This window comes from Sinocyclocheilus anshuiensis, unplaced genomic scaffold, assembly GCF_001515605.1.
Source record: "Sinocyclocheilus anshuiensis isolate Anshui unplaced genomic scaffold, SAMN03320099.WGS_v1.1 scaffold873, whole genome shotgun sequence".
NCBI lineage: Eukaryota > Metazoa > Chordata > Actinopteri > Cypriniformes > Cyprinidae > Sinocyclocheilus > Sinocyclocheilus anshuiensis.
Window position 1 is genome coordinate 71,885 of NW_015557103.1, and position 10,155 is coordinate 82,039.

The following is a 10,155-nucleotide window of genomic DNA, read 5'->3' on the forward strand; positions in this document are numbered from 1 at the left end:
CAGCACATTCTCGGAATTTGTGCTCTGCATTTCACCCATCCAAGTGCACACACACAGCAATGAGTACCCACGTAGGAGGAGACGTTCTCGCAACCTTGCGCAACGTTCTCTAAAAGTTCTCTAAAGGTGACAAAAGTCCCGAACCTTTACAGAACATTAGGGACGTTCCTAAAACGTCCTCTTTTGGTTATGAAAGTGCTGGTGCTCAATGTTCCTTATGTGACTTTAGGGGGATGTTCCATTTTGGTTACATTTTGGTCACATAAGAACGTTAGAAAGAGAACATTTGGGACGTTAACAGAACGTTCTGACATGGTCCTCTTTTAGTCATATAATAACGTTCCACATATGACTTTAGGAGGACGTTCCATTTTGGTTATTTTTTGGTCATATAAGAACGTTACAAAGAGGACATTTTGGACGTTAACAGAGCGTTCTCACATGGTCCTCTTTAGTCATATAATAACGTTCCGCATATGACTTTAGGAGGACGTTCTATATTGGTTATTCTATGGTCACATACAGTAGCAACGTTACAAAGAGGACGTTTGGGATGTTAACAGAACGTTCCCATATGGTCCTCTTTTAAACATATAATAACGTTCCAGATATGACTTTAGGAGGACGTTCTGTATTATTCTATGGTCACATAGCAACGTTACAAAGAGGACGTTTGGGATGTTAACAGAACGTTCCCATATGGTCCTCTTTTAAACATATAATAACGTTCCAGATATGACTTTAGGAGGACGTTCTGTATTATTCTATGGTCACATAGCAACGTTACAAAGAGGACGTTTGGGATGTTAACAGAACGTTCCCATATGGTCCTCTTTTAAACATATAATAACGTTCCAGATATGACTTTAGGAGGACGTTCTGTATTATTCTATGGTCACATAGCAACGTTACAAAGAGGACATTTGGGACGTTAACAGAACGTTCTCACATGGTCCTCTTTTAGTCATATAATAACGTTCCGCATATGACTTTAGGAGGACGTTCTATATTGGTTATTCTATGGTCACATAGCAACGTTACAAAGAGGACATTTGGGACGTTAACAGAACGTTCTGACATGGTCCTCTTTTAGTCATATAATAATGTTCACAATATGACTTTAGGAGGACGTTCTATATTGGTAATTCTATGGTCACATAACAACATTACAAAGAGGACATTTGGGACGTTAACAGAACGTTACAAAGAGGACGTTTGCGACGTTAAGAGAGCGTTCCCATATGGTCCTCTTTTAGTTATATAATAACGTTCCAGATATGACTTTAGGAGGATATTCTGTATTGGTTATTCTATGGTCACATACAGTAGCAACGTTACAAAGAGGACGTTTGTGACGTTAACAGAACGTTCCCATATGGTCCTCTTTTAAACATATAATAACGTTCCAGATATGACTTTAGGAGGATGTTCTATATTGGTTATTCTATGGTCACATACAGTAGCAACGTTACAAAGAGGACATTTGGGACGTTAACAGAACGTTCTCACATGGTCCTCATTTAGTCATATAATAACGTTCCTCATATGACTTTAGGATTGGTTATTCTATGGTCACAAAGCAACGTTACAAAGAGGACATTTGGGACGTTAACAGAACGTTCCCTTACAGTTCCCTGTTAGTCAGATGTGGACATTTCATTCGGGACTGTGCTGCAACATATCTTCCTGACCAATTTGGAAACATTGAAAGCACTCATTTCATGGTGAGCGTGATTTCACCAAGTACAACATGTTCCTGGATCAACATCCTTGTTGATCCTGGAACAACATTCCAATCAACCAACCTGAATGTTCTGTGAAGGTCCTCCAAATAACGTTCCCCAACCCTTTAAAGAACTCGACATCGTGACCGTCTCAGAACGTTCTGGGGACGTTACTAGGCAACGTCCTTGACACCAGCGGTGACGTTCTGAGAACGTTTTGGGAACGTCAGATTTCCAAGTGGTCCCCTAAACGTCCCGAGAACGTCCTGAATGTTCTGTGAAGGTCCTCCAAATAACGTTTAACATCCCCGTTACTAGGCAACGTCCTTGACACCAGCGGCGACGTTCTGAGAACGTTTTGGGAATGTCAGATTTCCAAGTAAGATATGGTCCCCTAAACGTCCCGAGAACATCCTGAATGTTCTGTGATGGTCCTCCAAATAACGTTCCCCAACCCTTTAAAGAACTCGACATCGTGACCGTCTCAGAACGTTCTGGGGACGTAACTAGGCAACGTCCTTGACAGAACGTTCTGGGGACGTTACTAGGCAACGTCCTTGACACCAGCGGCGACGTTCTGAGAACGTTTTGGGAATGTCAGATTTCCAAGTAAGATATGGTCCCCTAAACGTCCCGAGAACATCCTGAATGTTCTGTGATGGTCCTCCAAATAACGTTCCCCAACCCTTTAAAGAACTCGACATCGTGACCGTCTCAGAACGTTCTGGGGACGTTACTAGGCAACGTCCTTGACACCAGCGGCGACGTTCTGAGGACGTTCTGGGAACGTAAAATTTCTACCGGGGTAGTGACCAAAACACACGCACACACACACACACCCAGAGCAGTGGGCAGCCATTTTTTCTGCGGCACCCGGGAAGCAGTTGGAGGTCCGGTGCCTTGCTCAAAGGTCTCTTGTACTTCACAACACAGGACTCATGGTAGCGTTCACCTTTTCTTCTCCGAACAATCGATTTTCCAGATGTCCCAAATAGTCGGAAGGGCGCTTCATCAGAGAAAATAACTTTGCAACAGTCTTCTGCAGTCCAATCCTTGTACTTCCTGCAGAATTACTTTGCTGCAAAGAAGACTGAAATTCTGCAAGAAGTACAAGGAGTATCCTGAGACCATCCATGCTTTTCAACCAAGGGAGTGGGTTCTCTCATAATTCTGCCCAAAAACACTGCCATGAATAAAGAATGGTATCAAAACGTCCTGCAAGAGGGACTTCTTCCAACGACCAATGAGCAATTTGGTGATGATCCGTGCATTTTCCATCATTACATTGAAATTTGGATCCGTGGCCAGGCAACTCCCCGGATCGCAATCCCATAGTGAACCTGTGGTCAGTTCTCAAAAGGCGACTGGACAAGCAGAATCCCACAAATTGTGATCAACTCCGAGAACTAATAAAGCAAGAATGGATCGCCATCAGTCAGGATTTGGCCCAGAAGCTAATATCCAGCATGCCAGAGCGAATTGCAGAGGTTATGAAGAAAAAGGGTCAACACTGTAAATATTGACTCATATATATTTTTGCCAATAAAAGCCTTTAAACTTATGATATGCTTATCATTGTTTTTCAGTATACCATAGAAACGTGGAAAAATAATCTACAAATACTGAAGCAGCAAACTTTTCAAAACACAAAATTTATGTCACTGCCAAAACTTTTGGCCATGACTGTATATATGACACGTGAACCGATCATCTCTTCTTCACTACTAGTTGTAGCACAAAATAAACATGACTGAACATTAGAACGTATGTTGAAAGAAAAAGTACAACTCACTGAAATGTATTAGGGCCTTTCGCACCGCGGGAACCTTTTCATAGTACCAGAACTAATTGTGGAACTACCCACTTTTTGGCATTTTCGCACCGCCGGAACTGGGTGCGATTTTAGTACCGGACTGCCTTTTTCGAGAACAAAATTAGCTCCTACTCCGGAGCAGGGTCTAACCAGCACAACTGGTACTGCCCGTGACGTAAGTAGACATTGATTGGCCAAACGCGTATGAAAACGCCCTCACCCGCCTTGATTTAAAACGCCATGTAAACATACTGTAAACATTGTGTCAACTTATTTCGCAAGTATGGAGAACAGCGATAGATGGACGGACGCTGAAGTGCAGGCACTTGTAGCAAATGTAGCACTGCCAGTTGTCGTTGGAGATTCTTAGTCCTCCTTCCCGTTCTTTCAATCACTTTACGTAGCCTATACGTCGACATTTCATGTCCATTATTGTGAAACCCGCGAGACACAACAAAAACACAGCTCCGATCACAGCGTCCTCCATCCTCCTGTTGTTAACGTTGTTCTTCTTTGTTTCCGTTGTTGAACACCGCGCAAAAATGACGTCGCTGTCGACCGGCTTACGTCACTTCCTAGTACACACTGTCGGTGCGAATGCAACCCTTTAAATTGTACTGGGAAATAGTTCGCGCAAAATCATCCCAGTACTTAAGTACTGTACATTTAGTTCTGGAACTAAAGCGGTGCAAAAGGCTCTATTGTGTCTCATGTAATGGCTCAATCTATTTCAACCGCAGACATCAATAAAACATCTTGTAAACAATGTTACATAACGTTACATTTACCTCTGAAAAGTCATATGAGCCAAACAGCTCATAACTAAAAAAATTAATAAAAATACAGGCTGTGTGACTCAGAGGCGATTCTAGGATTTTTTTAATGGGGTGGCACGGTGGACCAAAGTCATGTGCACCAACACAAGTGGGATGACATAAAAATGGCACTGCACAAGTGCCTGGACAACTCATCTCTCTTTTTATAAATTAAAACCACTGAACTGACAATAATTGTTCTGAACTTCTTTTACTGTCCAAACAAACCTTTTGTAAAAAATTGTTCATATTCTGACTTTCACCAGTTGCTGCAGATAGATGGCTGCTGGTATAGTCCTCATCGGCCCTCTCTGGCTGGCTCTGACCTGTGCTGCCAGGAAGGGCTGTATTAACCATTGGGCTAGGCGGGGCTGAAGCCCCGGGACCCGAGCCAGGAGGGGGCCCGTGATTGGCTGTGGGATAAATTGACTGGCGTGCCGATCGCCAAAACCACCACACCCCCACTTATTAGCGCTGTTATTTAGTTGAGCTTTTCCGTAAATTTCATGCATTACCATTTGAGATTGAAGCTTAAAGTCTGAATTTGGTTTACCAATCAAATGCATTTATTCTATATTTGACATTTGAATGATATGTGCACGTATCTATCAGGTGATCGCTGCCCAGTATGTCTACATTCACCTTCACTCTTCACTTCGTTCTGGAGTAATCTGGAAATGGACAAAGAACAATATTCGATAAGTAAAAATGTCAGCAATTCTGAGAGAAAGGGGTTAGTAAAATCCCCAGCTATCAGGTTATTTTACTAAAGCTGATGATGGAGTGGAAGTAACTTCAATCAGCTGTTGTTGGAACAGCAAGTGAACTGGCCACATGGAGCAGACAGCATCATCATCTCACAGATTTTAGGTTAGTTTGATTATTAACTGAATGTATATTGTTTTTGTGTTTGAACAAACTCTATATATTCATTTAAGGATTGGGAGATAATCCGGTAGAAATATGTCAATCGTTTTGCGTGTCAAGATGTTGGCTAAGCTAAACACGTTTTAAGCTGGTTTTAAAACAAATGGTTTAAACTGTTGATGCTGTGTGAAGCCGTGCACACTTCCCCGTCCCGAGCCCTCGCGGCGGGATGATTGGTTCTTTGGCACGGGTCGTGGCTCGCCACCACGCCTTGCCCTGGTTCCTTTCTTCCCGTAGGTGCATGAGGATCTGATGAAGTCGTGGATGGCCCCTTTTTTCGGCCAGAAGCCACTCGTCTGCCTTCATCCTCAATATCCTCGATGGCGGGGGGGCTAGGGGGTTCCCCAGGCAGAGATTGCGGTTGCGGTGCACTCGTGCCCGTAAATCGCCGCCACTTGGAGGAATTGTCCTCGTCTCCCGTCCAAAGCTGTAAGCTGACGGCCGCTTTCGCGGCTGAAGCTTACAGTGCTGCGGGCCAAGCCGCCTCTGCCCTGCATGCCATGGCTATCCTGCGAGTACACCAAGCCAGGACATTTAAATGCACGAGGGTAGTACCAACATGAGGTTGATGCAGGAGATGCGCTCGCCGACTGACCTCGCCCTCGATGGGCGACGGAAGTCACAGCGCGGTCCCTCGGGAAGGCGATGTCCACACTTGTGGCCCAAGAGCGCCATCTATGGCTCAGCCTTGCTGAGACAAGCGATGTCGACAAAGTGCGCTTTCTCCATGCTCCCGTCTCCCAGGCTGGACTGTTCGGCGACGCCGTCGAGGACTGTGCCCAGCAGTTCTCGACAGTACAGAAGCAGACCAAAGCCATCCAACACATTTTGCCCCGGCATGATGCACCATATGCCAACGCTCCACTGTGGGCCAAGCCCCTGTCTGCTCGTCGCCGTGGGCGCCCTCCTGCATCCTGCAGAGCCGCTCCGCCGCATGCTGAAACAACATCAAGGCCAGCGCGTTGAGCCTTTCGCAGGAGTGCGGCGCCCCTCGTGTCCCAGCCGGCTGCTAAGTCATCTAAGAAGTCGATGAAGCGGCCCTGACATGGGCAACCCGGAGATGTGGGAAGCTGCTCTTTCTCAGGAGATGGCGGAAACAGCGCCACTCCTTCCCCCGGAGGAGGGCCGGGCGGAGAATCTTTAGTTTTTGTTTGTTTCTGTTCCGCCGCTGGCTCAAGGGGACAATAGGAGCAATTTCCTTTTCCTCCGGGTTCTCAGGCCCGTGGGCTGACAGTGAGCGTCGAGTCGCTTCCTCACTCTCACCCACGATGCCCCCCTTTGCCAGCAGCCAAGAAGCTGCGGTTGGGAGACGCATTGCCTCTCCACGCAGCTCTGGCCAGTCCCTCCGGGGACACGGGGAGTTCTGCTGTGATCAGTCAGAACACGATGCCTTCTGGCCTATCCAGCTCGACTCCCCTCCGCTGCACCACCGCGGGTGCGTCGATTGTTCCTTTGGTGCCACTCGTACGGAGTTTGGGGGCGTGGCTTGCACTGCCCGACCCGTCCCACTGGCTCATTCGCACATTCGGACCCGGCTATGCGATTCAGGCGACCTCGCAGGTTTAGCGGCGTTCTCGAGACTTCGGTGGCAGATCGAGACGCACCTGTCTTGCGCAAGAAAATTGCTGTCCTCCTGGCAAAGGATGCAATCGAGCCGGTCCCTCCAGCCGAGATGAAGCAGAGGTTTTTACAGCCCTTACTTCATCGTACCCAAAGAGGGCGGTGGCCTCCAGCCAATCCTGGATCTGCGAGTCTCGAATCGGGCCCTTCTCAAGCTCCCATTCAAGATGTTGACGCAGAAGCGCATCATCAGATGCATCCAGCCCCAGGATTGGTTTGCAGCGGTCGACCTGAATGACGCTTATTTTCAGGTCTCGATGTGCGCTCGAGGGTCAGGCATGGAAGTACAGGGTCCTCCCCTTCTGGCTGTCCCTGTCCCCCTGCGTCTTTACGAAGGTTATTATGGCCCGGTCGAGAGTACAGTTGTGCGATCACAGGGACCTGGTGCTCCGGCACCTCAGCCAGTTGTGGTTTTGGGTCAACTGGGAAAAGAGCAAGCTCTCCCCTGTGCAGAGAATCTCTTTTCTCGGTGTGGAGTTAGACTCGGTGAGTATGACGGCGCAACTCACCAATGAGCGTGCCTAGTCAGTGCTGGACTGCCTGAGTTCCTTCAGAGGCAGGACGATGGTACCACTGAAACACTTTCAGAGGCTCCTGGGGCATATGGCATCCGCAGCCGCAGTCATGCCACTCGGATTGCTCCATATGAGACCACTTCAGCACTGGCTAGACTCCCGAGTCCCGAGGTGGGCATTGCGCCGCGGTACACATTGTGTCACCATCACACCGACGTGTCGCCACCTATTCTGCCCCTGGTCGGACCTTCCTTTTCTACGGGCCGGGGTGCCCTTAGGACATGTGTCCCAGCATGTCGTTGTCACGATGGATGCCTCCAGTATGGGCTGGGGCTCTACATGCAACGGGCAGGCAGCCTTGGGGCTCTGGAGCGGGCCCCGACTGCTTTGGCACATCAGTTGCCTAGAGCTGTTGGCAGTGCATCTGGCCTTGCAGCAGTTCCGGCCACTGCTGTATGACAAGCACGTGTTGGTCCGCACGGACAACACTGCGGCGGTTTCGTACATCAACCGGCAGGGAGGTCTACGATAACGTCGCATGTCACAGCTCGCCCGCCATCTCCTCTGGAGTGAGACGCGGCTCAAATCGCTGCGCTCTTCGCAAGTATGCGTTTCCCCCAGTGAGCCTTCTCGCACAGACACTGTGCAAGGTCAGGGAGGACAAGGAGCAGGTCTTACTGGTAGCGCCTTTCTGGCCCACCTGGTTTCCGGAACTCATGCTCCTCGCGACAGCCCCTCCCTGGCGCATCCCCCTGAGACAATATTTCCCATTCCAAAGAGACCCATTCCATATGTAGTACTGCCCCAGGCCTGGGTCAGTCCATATGAGATTCTCCACATGTTACCTCCCAACGGGTAGGGTGTGGCCTCCGTAGCGTCCTTCTCCGGAAGGCTTGCTTCCCCATTGTTTCTGCCTGAGCTGTAAACTACAAATCAGAAAGACTTGAAGCAAATCTTTTGTTGAAGGTCGAAATCCCTTCTGTTAAGAAATTTCTGTGGGAAAAGGAACAACGGCTTAGCTATCTCCAGCAGCGATGTGTTCACCTGTGGTACCTGCGGGTACCAAGGTCAGCGAATTTGCTGCTGGGGTGGTGGGAAGGTTACGACCTTTGCGTAGCGTTTGTCTGACAAGCGGCCGCTTGCCAACATTGGCTACGTCATGAGGTTGTGACGGGGTTCAGGTTGTGGCACTTTCCAGGGCCCCATAATGTCGATCACGACATAACTCGTAGTGACCGACAGATAGGGAACGTCTCGGTTACGTACGTAACCCTCGTTCACCGATGGAGGGAACGGAGACATTATGTCCCCTTGCCACAACCTCGAACCATCCTGGGGCATATGGCATCCGGCCAGGGGCAAGTTCTCGGCTCCTCAGCGTAAAACCTGAAGAGTGAATGCACCTGTTGCCTATTTATACCCGTATGCACGGAGAGTGGCTCAGGTATGCAAAATCCACCAGCCAAATTTCATTGCCGTTTTCTTTTAAAGTCAGAGATGATTGGGGCTCCCAAGTGAATCCCCATAATGTCAATCACGACATAACGTCTCCGTTTCCTCCATCAGGGAACAAGGGTTACGTACGTAACCGAGACATTATGTGTCAAAAATTCTCGTCTTTGCGAGTATCCTCGCAAACATTTGTTTTTCATTTAAAACATTTATTTGTGTCTTAAATGAACGTTAATAGTTAAAGATAAAGCATGTGTAGTGTTAGGCTATATGAGATCCTGTATTAGCCTATATGATGAGATCATAAAAGGATAGTTCACCCAAAAATGAAAATAGCCTACTGTCATCATTAGGGATGTAACGATTCACTCAAGTCACAATTCGATTTGATTCACGATTTTGATTTCACGATTAGATTCGATTCGATTCACCAGAGCTCGTTCCAGTGTCGGCTCCAGCCCCAGAGCTCGCTCCAGTGTCGGCTTCTCGTAAGCACTTCACAGTTATCCCGTCGAGCCCAGGGAGGGCTCCGGATCCCCAGTCGAGCCCAGGGAGGGCTCCAGTCCCCTGTCATGGCCCACAAAGGGCCTCGGAGCCCGTACGTGTCCCCAGGTATTTTTGGGGGGGTTGGTAGGGCTCCAGCCGTAGGGGCTGGGGCTGCGGCCTCAGGTGCTGCTTTGCCATGGCCTCCTGAACTACCTGCTCCGCCGTGGCCTCCGAGTCTGCCTGCTCCGCCATTGCGCCCCCGAACTGCCAGATCCGCCATGGGTCCCAGAACGGGCGCCGCCCTGGAGGCCTTCTGTCTGTTAACCCTGATTCTAGAGACCTTCAGAGTGCCCATGTCAGACTTTGTTCTGTGTTTTGTGTGTGTTTTGCTCCCCATGTGCCTCCCTGCCCTCGCTATAGTAGGGATACACATGGTATGTGCGTTGTTTGCTTGGAGGCGAAGCATGTGGCAGCGGCTCTTGAGGGAGCCGATTGCCCGCATTGTGAGCGAATGTCATTGCGCTCGCTTCGCTCCCGGAAGACTCTATTTGAGGAGGGAGCCTTCGCCAGCGTTCCTCGCGGTGCTGGTCCCGCTTCAGCCGAGGCTGAGCGGCGGCTTCTTTCGTGGGGTTCGCAATTGGATTTGGTGGAGGGAATGGAGACGGGCGAGCCCCTATCTCAGGGTTCCTCAAATCTTGCCCTGGAGGGCCAATGCGCTGCAGAGTTTAGCTCCAACCCTGATCAAAGTCAGTGGAAACTTTTCACTTCTTGGTGCGGAGACAGTCAGCTCGACCCAGTTAACT